This window comes from Mesoplodon bidens (genome assembly GCF_964165515.1).
Source record: "Mesoplodon bidens genome assembly, chromosome: 2".
Lineage (NCBI taxonomy): Eukaryota > Metazoa > Chordata > Mammalia > Artiodactyla > Ziphiidae > Mesoplodon > Mesoplodon bidens.
In genome coordinates, this window is record NC_138177.1 from 18,050,984 (window position 1) to 18,068,484 (window position 17,501).

A 17,501-nucleotide genomic window follows, 5' to 3' on the forward strand; every position below is an offset into this window, starting at 1 on the left:
TAGAAAAATTAAAGCAGAGAACAAGGAATGGGGGGAGATTTCAATTTTAAATAGGATAATCCCTGAGAAAGTGACATTTAAGAAAATACCTAAGGGAGTTGAGAGTGCATGCTTTAAAAAAAAAAATCTGAAGGAAAATATATCCAGGCAGACATAGTAGAAAATGGACAGGCACTGAATAGGGAATGTCCCTAGCTTACGTGAAAAACAGCATGGAGGTCAACATGGCTGGAATGGAGTGAGTGATGGGGAAAGTATTAGAAGATAAAGTCAGAGAAATAGCAAGGGGTACCACCTATTGTGGGCCATTATAGGACTTGGGCTTTTACTCCTAGTGATGTGGGAAGCTCCCATTAGTTTTTGACTGAAGGATAGCACACTCTGACTTATCTATTGAAAGGACTACCCTGGCTGGTATGTTGAGTACAGCCTCAAGTTGGGTGATGATAGAAGCAAGAAGACCATGTAGGAAGCTATGACACAAACAAGTGAAAGATGAGGTGGCTTAGACTAGGTAATTTGCAGTGAAGATGATGAGAAGTGATCAGATTCTGGATATATGGTGGAAGGTAGAGACAAACAGTATTTAATAGATTTTTATTTAGATAACTTGAACACATGATATGAGATTAAGAGAGGAATCAGAAATGGTTCCAAGATTTTTGGTCCAAGCATCTGGAGGATGGAGTTGCCATTGACTGAGATAAGGAAAACTGCAGAAAGGGTAGATTGGGAGGTAAGCACAGGAGTTCAGTTTTGGACACATTATGTCTGAGTTGCCTAGTGGACATCTAGATAGGGAATTGAATAAGTTTTGAATTCAGAGCAGAAATTCTGAGCTGATCCTTTTAGCATGTATCGAATCCCATCATTTTTTCACTCTAAACCCTCCAATTAATTCCCAGATAAAAACTTAGGGAACTGCCAGCATTGGGATGCTTTTTAAAGCCATGACAAAAGATGAGATCACCAAGGGAATAAGAGTACCTAAAAACAGAGATGAGGTTAAAGGATGGGGCTGTGGGTGACTCCAACATAATCTCTCACCAGCCCTACCTACAGGAAACTGAAAATATCTCCAGAGAGAGAACGAGGCCATCTGGACTTGTAGGGCTCAAAATACTCTTGGAGATCTGAGGAAACCTGGGGACCACCTTCAGGGCTCGTGTCCATGTTGCTGGTGTCCTGCAAGGCCATGGGAGTTGCCTACTGTCTTCTGTGGGGTTTGACAACTGGAGCAAAGCACAGAAAGCAGCGGTTAAAATAAGGGACATGATAATGAAGGGATAATCTAAAGATCCCAATCAAAGGGCATTATTGCTTCCTCCTAGAGAGCCAGAATTTTGCTTTGAAATTGGTATAAACTACAACTGGTTACAGAGATGTTGAACTAAGTGCTGCCCAATGAAATGGAAATATAAGAATCTGTTTGACTATTGGATTCCTGCCCCGTCTTCCTGAGAGCATAATGTGACAACTGTAACCATTGGAAAAGGAAAGAAGCCAATAACTGAAATGAATCAGGTTATTGGGGACCTAAGACACGTAAACAAAACTTGCCTAAATGCAAAACATTTGCCTTGCCAATTTGGACATTTTTTTTCTGGGAATCACTCAAAGCAGCAATTCTCTAGAGCTAGTGTGCTATACTTCTTATTCCCGGACAAGGGTTGGGGTGGGGGAATAGAATCCATGTTTGTATGGAGCCTGAAGGTTATACTGTTTTTTTGGGGGGGTGCTTTTTTAAGAAAAATAATACAAAACTAGGTACAGGGTCTTGGAAGAGACCTATACAAGTGAAGGCGTAAAGCTATAGTTTCATAAGTTTCACAGAAAGTCCACTTCTGACCCTGGAACCAGATGATAGAAACCTTGGGAGAAGTAACTGATCACTTAATCCTCGGTGATCAAGTTCATAGAAAAGCCAAGAGACATTCAGAGTTAGCCAGGCATCATGGGGAAAACACTCCTTGATGTCTGTTTCCCACTCAATGCCACTCATATAAAGGGAAACATTTAAAGTCACATAGATGAAAGGAGATACAGTAAATATTCTTGTTACTTGGGATTTTATAGAGTAGGATCATCCCAACAACAACCCTTAGCACATCCAATAGTCTGAGCAATCTCGCTGCACTTCACTGATACTAGGGGCACTGTGGTCTGAGCCAAAGGACCAGTGATGGCATCAGAAATGATGCCCCTGGCTTTTATCCTACACATGGAGTTGTCCGATAAAAGGCGGCATACCCGTTTAAATTTGAATTTCAAACAAACAGTAAATAACTTTCTACCATAAGTGTGTCCCAACATACTCATACCAGAAAAGTACTTGTTTATCAGAAATTCTGATTAAACTGTGCATTCTGCATTTTTATTTGGTACATCTGGCAATGCTACCTACATTGATCTCTGCTTTGGGATACGTAACAAGATAGGAATTTAGAGAGCAAAGCTAAGGAATGTGCTACAAATTGTGCATTGATAGATCACACCATTGCTCCAACACTGGTCCCACATTCATAGAATGTTCCACTGTGGTATCAGAATCTATAGGGAGAGAACAAAGGACTGTGCAGCATTTGTGCATATTTGGTTAGCACAGAATGGATGACTAGTAAAAGCTATTCCTATGCACCTGATGGAAAGGATGAAAACACTGCTGTGTAATAGGCGACATCATTGCAAATACAACATTCCACTGTGCCCCTGGTCTCCCAGAGGGATAAAATATTTTGTTATTGCTGGAAGTGTGATATCAAGCCAAAATGCATAAAGCAGTCTGACTGTGAAAAGTAAAACTATACGCTCCTCTGTAAACTATTTGTTCAACAAAGTAAAAGTCACTCATTTTCTCTTAAGATAGAAAATTAGAATTAAATATAAGACCTAAGTCTCAGCTCGTGGAGAGAATTACTAGTGCTATGTCCAGTACTATGTACCTTACAACGGTTTTAGTTAGGTAATGTCTCTGAATAACTAATATTTTAGTACTTTATAGTTTTTAGATATCTATAGATAAACATACATTCTCTTATTCCTTCCTTACAAAATCTAAAAGATAATATCTTATCATCACCCTCATTTAAAAGCTATTTATTTATTTAACGGATATTTACTGGGTATTCATTATGTGCTTCTAATAGTGAACAAGACAAAGTCCATTGTGATGGAACTTACCTTCTAGTATGGAAAAAATAGCACAGGGAGATCAGCTCGGTGCTTTGTGACCACCTAGAGGGGTGGGATAGGGAGGGTGGGAGGGAGGGAGATGCAAGAGGGAAGAGATATGGGAACATATGTATATGTATAACTGATTCATTTTGTTATAAAGCAGAAATTAACACACCATTGTAAAGCAATTATACTCCAATAAAGATGTAAAAAAAAAAAACTAATGAAGTTTCAGATGGCAATACTGCCATGAAGAAAATAAAACTGGGCAGGAGCGTAGGGAGAGACGAAGGCAGCTACCATTTAGATCAGGTGGTAAAAGCCTTTTTGAGATGGTAGCATTTGAGCCAGACATACAGCTTATATAATAAGAAGATCCCAGGCATGTGGAAAAGGAGTAAGAACATCCCCTGGGGAAGAAATGAGTTAAACAAGTTTCTGGTGTTGGACGGTACAGTGGAGTTAGTAGGGATGTGGAAGGAAAGGAGGGTCAGATGTGGTTGGGGATGAAGTAGGCAGGTTGAAGTTGGGGATGAAGCTCACATGGAGCCTTGAAGGGCATGGAGAAGTATAGTATGCCAGGGCAATGGGGAGGCACCGGAGGGTTTAGAGTAGGGAAGTGCTGTGATCCAATGCATACTTAAAGGATGAATCTTGCTAATATTGAAAGTAGAGCCAGTAGAACCTGCTGCTAAATTTGAGGTAAGGGATGAGGGAAAAATAAAGCACAATGGACAACCCTTCAGATTTTTACCTGGAAGGTTGGATGCTAGTAAGTGAGATGGAAACTGAGGTCCCTTAATATTAAAATACATTCTTATATTCACACTTTAACAGAGCCAAGATTTAAATTCAGATCTTTCCAGTGTTCCAATGTTTTTGGACTGATAAACATAAATCTACTAATTTATTTACTTTCTTAAAAGTCCACTTTTAAACTTTAAGCTCCTTTATAAGTGACAGAGGGTTCTGGTAATATCTGATATCTAGCCACAGCAGTCAAAAGCACATTGATGCTTTTCGATGGCGAGAACATTTGTAAGAAGTTATGACAAGTCTATCAGCCTCCACATTTGCCACCATCCCTCATTAATTCACCAATCTGATTCTTTCAGAAGACAATACATGCTTCCTATGTTGTTGGCTTTGGATTCTGCTATGGAAGTACTGATTTCACGTCAGAGACCAGCAAACTTCCCCTTCCTAAGAATATATATGGGTGCAATTACAAATATATGTTCATGGAGAAAAAAACACATGCTAGTTATTGTCCTACAGGCAAAGTTGTCTTGGTGGAATCAACAACAGCCTTTATTTATTTGAGAAAATCCAACAGAAGAATATCTCATCAACTATCTTAAAACATTCTGTGTTTGATTACCATCTGAAATATACTATACTCAACATTAGTCTTATAAATTAAAAAAAAACTCTATACTTTCCACTATCAATGTAATTCTCAGTCAATCATGGCATGATTTTGTTTTCCTTATAAATGATTAGAAGCCACACCATTCCATATATTTTCCAATAATCCTTCTAGAGAATATTTAAACTCAACACATCAGAAGCCTCGATTAACTCAATGATTACTATTATATTCTTCAACTGGTATTCCAGTCTTGGATTTTCAATACCTTCCTGAAATATTCAAAAGAAATTTTTCTTCACACTTCATATAATCCTCTTATTCTGTATGTAATATTAAGACTCAAGGCCCTTCTTCAAGTTATCTTAAACTGATTTACCAAAAAAAAAATCATTTGTTTCCAACTTGCCTCTTTCAGTGACAAAATATAATTCAAACTGTATCACTCTATCAATTCCAGTTTTCCTAAGTAGCCTTCAGAGAAAATTAAAAGGTATAGGGGTGACAAAACTAGGAGGGGAAACACATTCCCCTTGGCATTCATTCCTACAACATTCAACTATGCCTGGAGCATCTATTCAATCTGAGGAATCTGGCATTCCTGACAAACAGGGGAAATTTTTTCTGAAGAGCTCATGAAAAGAGAGATCTTTCTCACCCCAGATACTGATCAACATCAAACATCTTGGCTCAAATCTCTTTCTGATAAATACCAAGATCTTGCCATGTGATTAAGAAGCTTGTTGATACGGTATTTTTTTTTAAATACCCACTGAGATATCCTAAGTGAAACTTTTTGGAGATATTGTTTATGGCACATCTGGCAAGAGCTCATGTCAGGCAAGACATGAACTAAAAGTCTCTTTATTCAATACACCCCCCACACACACACAAACACACGAGGGACAGACATAGAGAAAGGAAGAGGGGAGAGAAGGAGAGGGATGGGGAGAGAGGTTCCAAGTTAACTAGGAGTCTTTTGGGCAACATCAGGTCTTGTAATGTTCCTCATTCTTATGATTTTATCCCCGCAAGTGAGGGGAGAACAACTGAATTTTTTGCCCTACCTACTAAACCCACAGCCTCAGAAAAACACGTCTAATTTCAGGGAAGAGAGGTGATGATGGCGAGCAGAGGAGGAATGATGTTTGCAATCACATTATTCCAAGAGATTTGTGGATGTATTTGAGAAGAAATGGATGAAGCTCCTCAGAACTACTAAGACAAGCTGAAGAAGGAAATATCGATTGTCTGAATAAATCTAAACATTTTTGGAGCAAATTTAGGGACTATCCCTTCTGAATGTGATTGAATAACTGGGAACAAATTTATCCCCTTGCTGTAAACAATAGGAAACTGGATAAAATATGTGAAACAGGTGTTTCAGACACTGAAAACAGAGCACAGGAGTGTGCATTCTGAAAACAGGGAAAGAAATGAGGTAAATGCTATGATCAACATGGCTTTCTGGCTGGAGGCAGCCACTTCCTAGACTGCAGGAAAAAGAGGTTTGAACCCTAGCAGAGCATTGAATATAAGAAACAGAGATCAGAGTTCAAGGAGGCTGAGAGAGCTGAAATGTGAGGGGCAGAGAGAAGAAGCTCCAGAAATACATATAGAAGTTACCTTGAGTCCTTTGTTGAACATGAAGCCACACATGCATAAGGTGTAACTCTAAGAGGCCATGCATAAAGCAACTACTGGGGTCTGTGAACCAGGAGTTAAATTGTGACCAGCTAGAATGGGGAGACCTTGCTGAATACCCTGACTATTTATTAGAGCCTCTTGAAGGGGCATGCTTTAAGAGTATAATTAAATTAGCCCTAAAGGAAAACATTCTCCAGATTCACCCTAAGAAAGCTTAAAAACAAGCCTCACAATGGTCATATTGAACTGCAAGTCACTTAACTCCCTGCCAAAACAAAATTCAACTTTCTAAAGGAAGACTACTAAATACAGATTTTCAACAATATAGCATTTGCAATACCCAGCATCCCAATAAACATTATTTAAAATACAAAGAAGCAGGGATCTATGACCCATAACCAAGAGAAAAGTCAGTCGGTACAAACAGATGCATAATGACAGAGATAATGAGATAGCAGTCTAGGACTTTAAAATAACTATGACAAATATTCACAATGACTTTTTAAAAATATGAACATAATGAGGGTATAAATGGAACACACACACATACACACACACACTCAAATAAAAAAATAGCTCATTGAGAAAAATCAGTAACGTTGAAAAAATTTTATCAAGACTGAAAAGAAAAAAATAGACAAGGTATAAATTACCATAACAGGAAGGAAAAAAGAGTATATCACTGCAGACTGAAGACATCAAAAGGATAATAAGGGAATACTATGAAAAACTCTACACACATAAACTTGACAATTTAGATTAAATAGACCAATTCTTCAGAAAGCACAAACTACTACAACTCATCCAATATGAAAGAGATAATTTGAATAGTCACATACTTTTCAGAAAATTAAATTTGCAATTTAAACCCCACCACCACCAACACCAGAAAACATCCCCAGGCCCAGTGGGTTTTGCTGAAGGATTCTACTGGATGCCTAAAGAAGAATTAACACCAAATTTCCACAATCACTTTCAGTAAATAGAATAAAAGGAAATACTTTCTAATTCATTTTATGTACTTAATAGTATCCTGATATCAAACCAGATAAAGACAGTACAAGAAAACTATAGAGTGATATTCCTCATAAATTCATGATGATTAAATGCATAAATCCTTAACAAAATATTAGCAAAAGAATTAAGCAATATATACAAAGAATTCTACATGATGACCAAGTGGGGTTTATTCCAAGGATGTAATGTCGGTTCAATGTTACAAAATCTCTAACTGGAATCTACCACACCAACAGACTGAGAAAGAAAAATCACATGATCATATTGATCAATGGAATAAAAGCATTTGACCAAATTCAATACCCATTCATGATAAAAAAAAAACTCAGAAAAAGAGAAATAGAGGAACTCTCTCAACTTGCTTAAAAGCGTCTATACAAATCCTACAGCTAACATAAAATGTCATAAATAGTTAATGATGAAAAACTAAATAATTTCCTTCTAAGATTTGGAATAAGGAAAGGATGTCCACTCTTAATCAACATAATGCTAGACATGTGAGCAAGTGCAATAAGGCAAGAAAAAAAAAGGCAGACAGATCAAATAGAAAGAAATAAAACTGACCCTAGATGCAAATGACATGACTGTCTACATAGAAAATCCCAAGGTATCTACAAAAGCTTTTAGAATTAATCAAGAGTTCACCAAGGCTGCACAATACATAATAAATATATAAAATTAATCGTATTTCCATATACCAGCAATGAACATACAGACACAAAAATTAAAAGGTCAGTACCACTTCCGGGTAAGATGGCGGAAGAGTAAGATGCGGAGATCACCTTCCTCCCCACGGATACACCAGAAATACAGCTACACGTGGAACAACTCCTACAGAACACCTACTGAACGCTGGCAGAAGACCCCAGACCTCCCAAAAGGCAAGAAACTCCCCACATACCTGGGTAGGGCAAAGCGGAGAGATTCCCGCACAGAGGATCGGTGCCGAGCGGCACTCACCAGCCCGAGAGGCTTGTCTGCTCGCCCGCCGGGGCAGGCGGCGCTGGAAGCTGAGGCTCGGGCTTCGGTCGGAGCGCAGGGAGACTGGGGCTGGCGGCGAGAACTCAGCCTGAAGGGGGCTGGTGTGCCACAGCTAGCCGGGAGGGAGTCCGGGAAAACTCTGGAGCTGCCGAAGAGGCAAGAGACTTTTTCTTCCCTCTTGGTTTCCTGGTGCGCGAGGAGAGGGGATTAAGAGCGCTGCTTAAAGGGGCTCCACAGACGGGCGCGAGTCACGACTGAAAGCGTGGAGCCCAGTGACGGGCGTGGGATGCTGGGGCTGCTGCTGCCGCCGCCGGGAGGCCTCTGTGCGAGCGCAGGTCACTGTCCACACCGCCCTTCCGGGAGCCTGTGCAGCCCACCACTGCCGGGGTCCCGGGATCCAGGGGCGGCTTCCCTGGGAGAACGCACGGCGCGCCTCGGGCCGGTGCAACGTCACGCCGACCTCTGCCGCTGCAGGCTCGCCCCGCACTCCGTGCCCCTCCCTCCCGCCCGGCCTGAGTGAGCCAGAGTCCCCGAAGAGGCTGCTCCTTTAACCCTGTCCTGTCTGAGTGAAGAACAGATGCCCTCCGGCGACTTACACGCAGAGGCGGGGCCAAATCCAAAGCTGAGACCCAGGAGCTGTGAGAACAAAGAAGAGAAAGGGAAACCTCTCCCAGCAGCCTCAGAAGCAGCGGATTAAAGCTCCACAATCAACTTGATGTACCCTGCATCTGTGGAATACATGAATAGACAACAAATCATCCCACATTGAGGAGCCAGGAGTCAGTGCTGTGCCTCTGAGGTGGGAGAGCCAACTTCAGGACACTGGTCCACAAGAGACCTCCCAGCTCCACATAATATCAAACGGCGAAAATCTTCCAGAGATCTCCATCTCAACACCAGCACCCAGCTTCACTCAACGACCAGCAAGCTACAGTGCTGGACACCCTAAGCCAAACAACTAGCAAGACAGGAACACAACGCCACCCATTAGCAGAGAGGTGGCCTAAAATCATAAAAAGTCCGCAGACACCCCAAAACACACCACCAGACGTGGACCTGCCCACCAGAAAGACAAGATCCAGCCTCATCCACCAGAACACAGGCACTAGTCCCCTCCACCAGGAAGCCTACACAACCCACTAAACCAACCTTAGCCACTGGGGACAGACACCAAAAACAACGGGAACTACGAACCTGCAGCCTGCAAAAAGGAGACCCCAAACACAGTAACATAAGCAAAATGAGAAGACAGAAAAACACACAGCAGAAGAAGGAGCAAGATAAAAACCCACCAGACCTAACAAATGAAGAGGTAATAGGCAGTCTACCTGAAAAAGAATTCAGAATAATGATGGTAAAGATGATCCAAGATTCTATTTCCCAGATCCAAAATCTTGGAAATAGAATAGACAAAATGCAAGAAACAGTTAACAAGGACCTAGAAGAACTAAAGATGAATCAAGCATCGATTAAAAACACAATAAATGAAATGAAAAATACTCTAGACGGGATCAATAGCAGAATAACTGAGGCAGAAGAACGGATAAGTGAGGTGGAAGATAAAATAGTGGAAATAACTGCTGCAGAGCAAAATAAAGAAAAAAGAATGAAAAGAACAGAGGACAGTCTCAGAGACCTCTGGGACAACATTAAACGCACCAACATTCGAATTATAGGGGTTCCAGAAGAAGAAGAGAAAAAGAAAGGGACTGAGAAAATATTTGAAGAGATTATAGTTGAAAACTTCCCTAATATGGGAAAGGAAATAGTTAATCAAGTCCAGGAGGCACAGAGAGTCCCATACAGAATAAATCCAAGGAGAAATACGCCAAGACACATATTAATCAAACTGTCAAAAATTAAACACAAAGAAATCATATTAAAAGCAGCAAGGCAAAAACAACAAATAACACACAAGGGAATCCCCATCAGGATAACAGCTGATCTCTCAGCAGAAACTCTACAAGCCAGAACAGAGTGGCAGGACATAATTAAAGTGATGAAGGAGAAAAACCTGCAACCAAGATTACTCTACCCAGCAAGGATCTCATTCAGATTTGATGGAGAAATTAAAACGTTTACAGACAAGCAAAAGCTGAGAGAGTTCAGCACCACCAAACCAGCTTTACAACAAATGCTAAAGGAACTTCTCTAGGCAAGAAACACAGCAGAAGGAAAAGACCTACAATAACGAACCCAAAACAATTAAGAAAATGGGAATAGGAACATACATATCGATAATTACCTTAAATGTAAATGGACTAAATGCTCCCACCAAAAGACACAGATTGGCTGAATGGATACAAAAACAAGACCCATATATATGCTGTCTACAAGAGACCCACTTCAGACCTAGAGACACATACAGACTGAAAGTAAGGGGATGGAAAAAGATATTCCATGCAAATGGAAACCAAAAGAAAGCTGGAGTAGCAATTCTCATATCAGACAAAATAGACTTTAAAATAAAGACTAATAGAAGAGACAAAGAAGGACACTACATAATGATCAAGGGATCGATCCAAGAAGAAGATATAACAATTGTAAATATTTATGCACCAAACATAGGAGCACCTCAATACATAAGGCAAATACTAACAGCCATAAAAGGAGAAATCGACAGTAACACAATCACAGTAGGGGACTTTAACACCCCACTTTCACCAATGGACAGATCATCCAACATGAAAATAAATAAGGAAACACAAGCTTTAAATGATACATTAAACAAGATGGACTTAATTGATATTTATAGGACATTCCATCCAAAAACAACAGAATACACATTTTTCTCAAGTGCTCATGGAACATTCTCCAGGATAGATCATACCTTGGGTCACAAATCAAGCCTTGGTAAATTTAAGAAAATTGAAATTGTATCAAGTATCTTTTCTGACCACAATGCTATGAGACTAGATATCAATTACAGGAAAAGAGCTGTAAAAAATACAAACAGATGGAGGCTAAACAATACACTACTTAATAACGAAGTGATAACTGAAGAAATCAAAGAGGAAATTAAAAAATACCTAGAAACAAATGACAATGGAGACACGATGACCCAAAACCTATGGGATGCAGCAAAAGCAGTTCTAAGAGGGAAGTTTATAGCAATACAATCCCACCTTAAGAAACAGGAAACATCTCGAATAAACAACCTAACCTTGCACCTAAAGCAATTAGAGAAAGAAGAACAAAAACATCCCAAAGTTAGCAGAAGGAAAGAAATCATAAAAATCAGATCAGAAATAAATGAAAAAGAAATGAAGGAAACGATAGCAAAGATCAATAAAACTAAAAGCTGGTTCTTTGAGAAGATAAACAAAATTGATAAACCATTAGCCAGACTCATCAAGAAAAAAAGGGAGAAGACTCAAATCAATAGAATTAGAAATGAAAAAGGAGAAGTAACAACTGACACTGCAGAAATACAAAAGATCATGAGAGATTACTACAAGCAACTCTATGCCAATAAAATGGACAACCTGGAAGAAATGGACCAATTCTGAGAAATGCACAACCTGCCAAGACTGAATCAGGAAGAAATAGAAAATATGAACAGACCAATCACAAGCACTGAAATTGAAACTGTGATAAAAAATCTTCCAACAAACAAAAGCCCAGGACCACATGGCTTCACAGGTGAATTTTATCAAGCATTTAGGGAAGAGCTAACACCTATCCTTCTCAAACTCTTCCAAAATATAGCAGAAGGGGGAACACTCCCAAACTCATTCTACGAGGCCACCATCACCTTGATACCAAAACCAGACAAGGATGTCACAAAGAAAGAAAACTACAGGCCAATATCACTGAGGAACATAGATGCAAAAATCCTCAACAAAATACTAGCAAACAGAATCCAACAGCACATTAAAAGGATCATACACCATTATCAAGTGGGGTTTATTCCAGGAATGCAAGGATTCTTCAATATATGCAAATCAATCAACGTGATACACCATATTAACAAATTGAAGGAGAAAAACCATATGATCATCTCAATAGATGCAGAGAAAGCTTTCGACAAAATTCAACACCGATTTATGATAAAAACCCTGCAGAAAGTAGGCATAGAGGGAACTTTCCTCAACATAATAAAGGCCATATATGACAAACCCACAGCCAGCATCGTCCTCAATGGTGAAAAACTGAAACCATTTCCACTAAGATCAGGAACAAGACAAAGTTGCCCACTATCACCACTCTTAGTCAACATAGTTTTGGAAGTTTTAGCCACAGCAATCAGAGAAGAAAAGGAAATAAAAGGAATCCAAATCGGAAAAGAAGAAGTAAAGCTGTCACTGTTTGCAGATGACATGATACTATACATAAAGAATCCTAAAGATGCTACCAGAAAACTACTAGAGCTAATCAATGAATTTGGTAAAGTTGCAGGATACAAAATTAATGCACAGAAATCTCTGGCATTCCTATATACTAATGATGAAAAATCTGAAAGTGAAATCAAGGAAACACTCCCATTTACCATTGCAACAAAAAGAATAAAATATCTAGGAATAAACCTACCTAAGGAGACAAAAGACCTGTATGCAGAAAATTATAAGACACTGATGAAAGAAATTAAAGATGATACAAATAGATGGAGAGATGTACCATGTTCTTGGATTGGAAGAATCAACATTGTGAAAATGACTCTACTACCCAAAGCAATCTACAGATTCAATTCAATCCCTATCAAACTACCACTGGCATTTTTCACAGAACTAGAGCAAAAAATTTCACAATTTGTATGGAAACACAAAAGACCCCGAATAGCCAAAGCAATCTTGAGAACGAAAAATGGAGCTGGAGGAATCAGGCTCCCTGACTTCAGACTATACTACAAAGCTACAGTAATCAAGACAGTATGGTACTGGCACAAAAACAGAAAGATAGATCAATGGAACAGGATAGAAAGCCCAGAGATAAACCCACGGACATATGGTCACCTTATCTTTGATAAAGGAGGCAGGAATGTACAGTGGAGAAAGGACAGTCTCTTCAATAAGTGGTGCTGGGAAAACTGGATAGGGATATGTAAAAGTATGAGATTAGATCACTCCCTAACACCATACACAAAAATAAGCTCAAAATGGATTAAAGACCTAAATGTAAGGCCAGACACTATCATACTCTTAGAGGAAAACATAGGCAGAACACTCTATGACATAAATCACAGCAAGATCCTTTTTGACCCACCTCCTAGAGAAATGGAAATAAAGACAAAAATAAACACATGGGACCTAATGAAACTTAAAAGCTTTTGCACAGCAAAGGAAACCATAAACAAGACCAAAAGACAACCCTCAGAATGGGAGAAAATATTTGCAAATGAAGCAACTGACAAAGGATTAATCTCCAAAATTTATAAGCAGCTCAGGCAGCTCAATAACAAAAAAACAAACAACCCAATCCAAAAATGGGCAGAAGACCTAAATAGACATTTCTCCACAGAAGATATACAGACTGCCAACAAACACATGAAAGGATGCTCAACATCTTTACTCATTAGAGAAATGCAAATCAAAACTACAATGAGATATCATCTCACACCAGTCAGAATGGCCATCATCAAAATATCTAGAAACAATAAATGCTGGAGAGGGTGTGGAAAAAAGGGAACACTCTTGCACTGCTGGTGGGAATGTGAATTGGTACAGCCACTGTGGAGAATGGTATGGAGGTTCCTTAAAAAACTACAAATAGAACTACCATATGACCCAGCAATCCCACTACTGGGCATATACCCTGAGAAAACCATAATTCAAAAAGAGACACGTACCAAAATGTTCATTGCAGCTCTATTCACAATAGCCCGGAGATGGAAACAACCTAAGTGTCCATCATCGGATGAATGGGTAAAGAAGATGTGGCACATATATACAATGGAATATTACTCAGCCATAAAAAGAAACGAAATTGAGCTATTTGTAATGAGGTGGATGGACCTAGAGTCTGTCCTACAGAGTGAAGTAAGTCAGAAAGAGAAAGACAAATACTGTATGCTGACACATATATATGGAATTTAAGAAAAAAAATGTCATGAAGAACATAGGGGTAAGACAGGAATAAAGACACAGACCTACTAAAGAATGGACTTGAGGATGTGGGGAGGGGGAACGGTAAGCTGTGACAAAGTGAAAGAGCGGCATGGACATATATACACTACCAAACGTAAGGTAGATAGCTAGTGGGAAGTAGCCGCATAGCACAGGGAGATCAGCTCGGTGCTTTGTGACTGCCTGGAGGGGTGGGATAGGGAGGGTGGGAGGGAGACGCAAAAGGGAGGGGATATGGGAACATATGTATATGTATAACTGATTTAATAAAAAAAAGACTGAAAAAAAAAAAGGTCAGTACCATTTAGAATGTCAAAAAATAAACGTTTAAGTGTAAATCTAAAAAACTATTATGTACAGGACTTATATGCTAAAAACTACAAATACTGATGAAAGACTTCAAAGAAGATCTAAGTAAATGGAATGACTTACCATCTTCATAGAAAATAATAATATAATAATAAAATAATAAAGATGTCAATTTTCCCCAAATTGATACACAAGTTTAATGCAGTACCTATCAAAATCCCAGCAAGATTTGTTTTGGATATAGATAAGACTGTTCTAAAATTTATAGGAAGTGTATATATGTCCATGCCACTCTCACTTCGTTCCAGCTTACCCTTCCCCCTCCCCATGTCCATTCTCTATGTCTGCATCTTTATTCCTGTCCTGCCCCTAGGTTCTTCATAACCTTTTTTTTTTTTTAGATTCCATATATATGTTTTAGCATATGGTATTTGTTTTTCTCTTTCTGACTTACTTCACTCTGTATGACAGTCTCTAGGTCCATCCACCTCACTACAAATAACTCAGTTTCATTTCTTTTTATGGCTAAGTAATATTCCATTGTATATATGTGCCACATCTTCTTTATCCATTCATCTGTCGATGGATACTTAGGTTACTTCCATGTCCTGACTATTTTAAATAGGGCTTCAATGAACCTTGTGGTACACGACTCTTTTTGAATTATGGTTTTCTCAGGGTATATGCCCAGTTGTGGGATTGCTGGGTCGTATGGTAGTTCTATTTTTAGTTTTTTAAGGAACCTCCATACTGTTCTCCATAATGGCTGTGAGAGAGTGGCATAGACAAATATACACTACCAAATATAAAGTAGATAGCTAGTGGGAAGCAGCCACATAGCACAGGAAGATCAGCTCGGTGCTTTGTGTCCACCTAGAGGGGTGGGATAAGGAGGGTGGGAGGGAGACAAAAGAGGGAGGAGATGTGGGGATATATGTATATGTAGAGCTGATTTACTCTGTTATACAGCAGAAACTAACACACAATTGTAAAACAATTATACTCCAATAAAGATATTTTTAAAAATTAAAAAAATAAAATTTATAGGAAAAGGCAAAGAACTAGGATTGCTAAAAACAATTTTGAAAAAGAAGAATAAATTTGAAAGAATGAGTCTATCCAATTTCAAACTTAATATATAGCTACAGTAATCAAGACTGTGTGGTATTGGCAGAGGAACAGAGACATAAATCAATGGAATAGACTTGTGAACCCAGAAATTGACTCACACAAATATGCCCAACTGATTTTTACACTTGATCTTAGCCAAAAGGCTGAGAAGCAATGCCCAACTGATTTTTGACCGAAGTGAAAAAACAATTCAATGGAGGAATGACAGCCCGTTCAACAAACGGTGGCAGAGTAGTAATTGGATATCCAGAAACAATAACCTTGACCTAAGTCTCATATCTTACACAAAAACTAGATCATGGACTTAAAAGTAAAACTATGAAACTTAAAAAAAAAAGTTGGAGAAAATCTTTAGGATCTAGGGCTAAACAAAGAGTTCTTATACTTAACACCAAAATCATGATCTATAAAAGAAAAATTGATAAATTTGACTTCATCAGAATTAAAAACCTTTGATCTGTGAAGGACCCCACTAAAATAATAAAAAGGCAAGGTACACACTGAGAGGAAAATATTTGCAAACCATATATCCAACAGAGGAGTAGTATCTAGAATATATAAAGAACTCTCAAAACTCAGTAAAAAATCATTCTGTTAGAAAATGTCAAAAGACATGAAGACACATTTTACTAAAGAGAATATACAAATGGCAAATTCCACTCCTACATATTTACTCAAGAGAAACGAAAACCTATGTCCACACAAAGACTTGTACACAAATATCCATAGCAGCTCTAATCATAATAGCCTAACTGGAAGCAATCCAAATACCCGTAAACAGATGAATGAATAAATAAACTGTAGCATAGCCAAACAATGGAACAATACTCAGCAACAGAAAGTAACAACACAACAACATGTTATAAGATACAACCACGTGGGAGAATCTCAAAAACATTACGCTGAGTAAAAAAAAAAAAAAACCCTACACCAAAGAGTCCATACTGGATGATTTTATTGATAGAAAATTCTAGACTAGGCAAAATTAACCTATAGTGACAAGACGAAGATCACTAATTGCTTGGAGTTAAGGTGGGATACAGGTGGGGTCTGACCACAAAGAGATGAGGGAAATTGGGGGTGACAGTAATGTTCCATATCTGGATCATGGTGGTGTTGGTTACACAGGAGCATACAATTGTCAAAACTCATCCAACTGGAACACGTTTTATATGCAAATTTTACCTCAAGAAGATTGATGAAAAATAAAATCCAAAGCATCCAACAAATACGTACACTACTAACATATTTTTGTCACAGGGCCAATGAAATTCAGTAATATTCATATATCAGAGCAGTTAAAGATTCATTTTAAGAGCATGATATAGCTGACTCTGCACAATGCCATCTGACTTTTTCTGTAGAAAATAAAACAATAAACTTTAAACGTGACCTTGTTGTTTACAAGTTCACATTGCAGGAAGGAAGGAGTGGTGCTCACCAGCCAGAGTCTGGGGATTACCAGTTCTTTAATTCCTGAAAATTACAGGTTAGCTTTCATTCAAGAGTTGAAATTAAGACCCTTCCAAGAATTTTCGTGAGTGTAGTCAGGAGGGAAAGAGGTTCTTCCCAAGTCAGGTATAGAAGGGAGATCTCATGATACTCAGCAGGGTGTGGGGAGAGCAGACTTATTAATCCCAAGAGAGAAAACTTCAGGAAGGCAAATGAACTGATGTACAAAACAGAAACAGACCCACAGACACAAAAAACAAATGTATGGTTACCAAAGGGGAAAGAGAGGGAGAGGGATAAATTAGGAGTTTGGGATTAACATATACACACTACTATATATAAAATAGATGACCAACAAG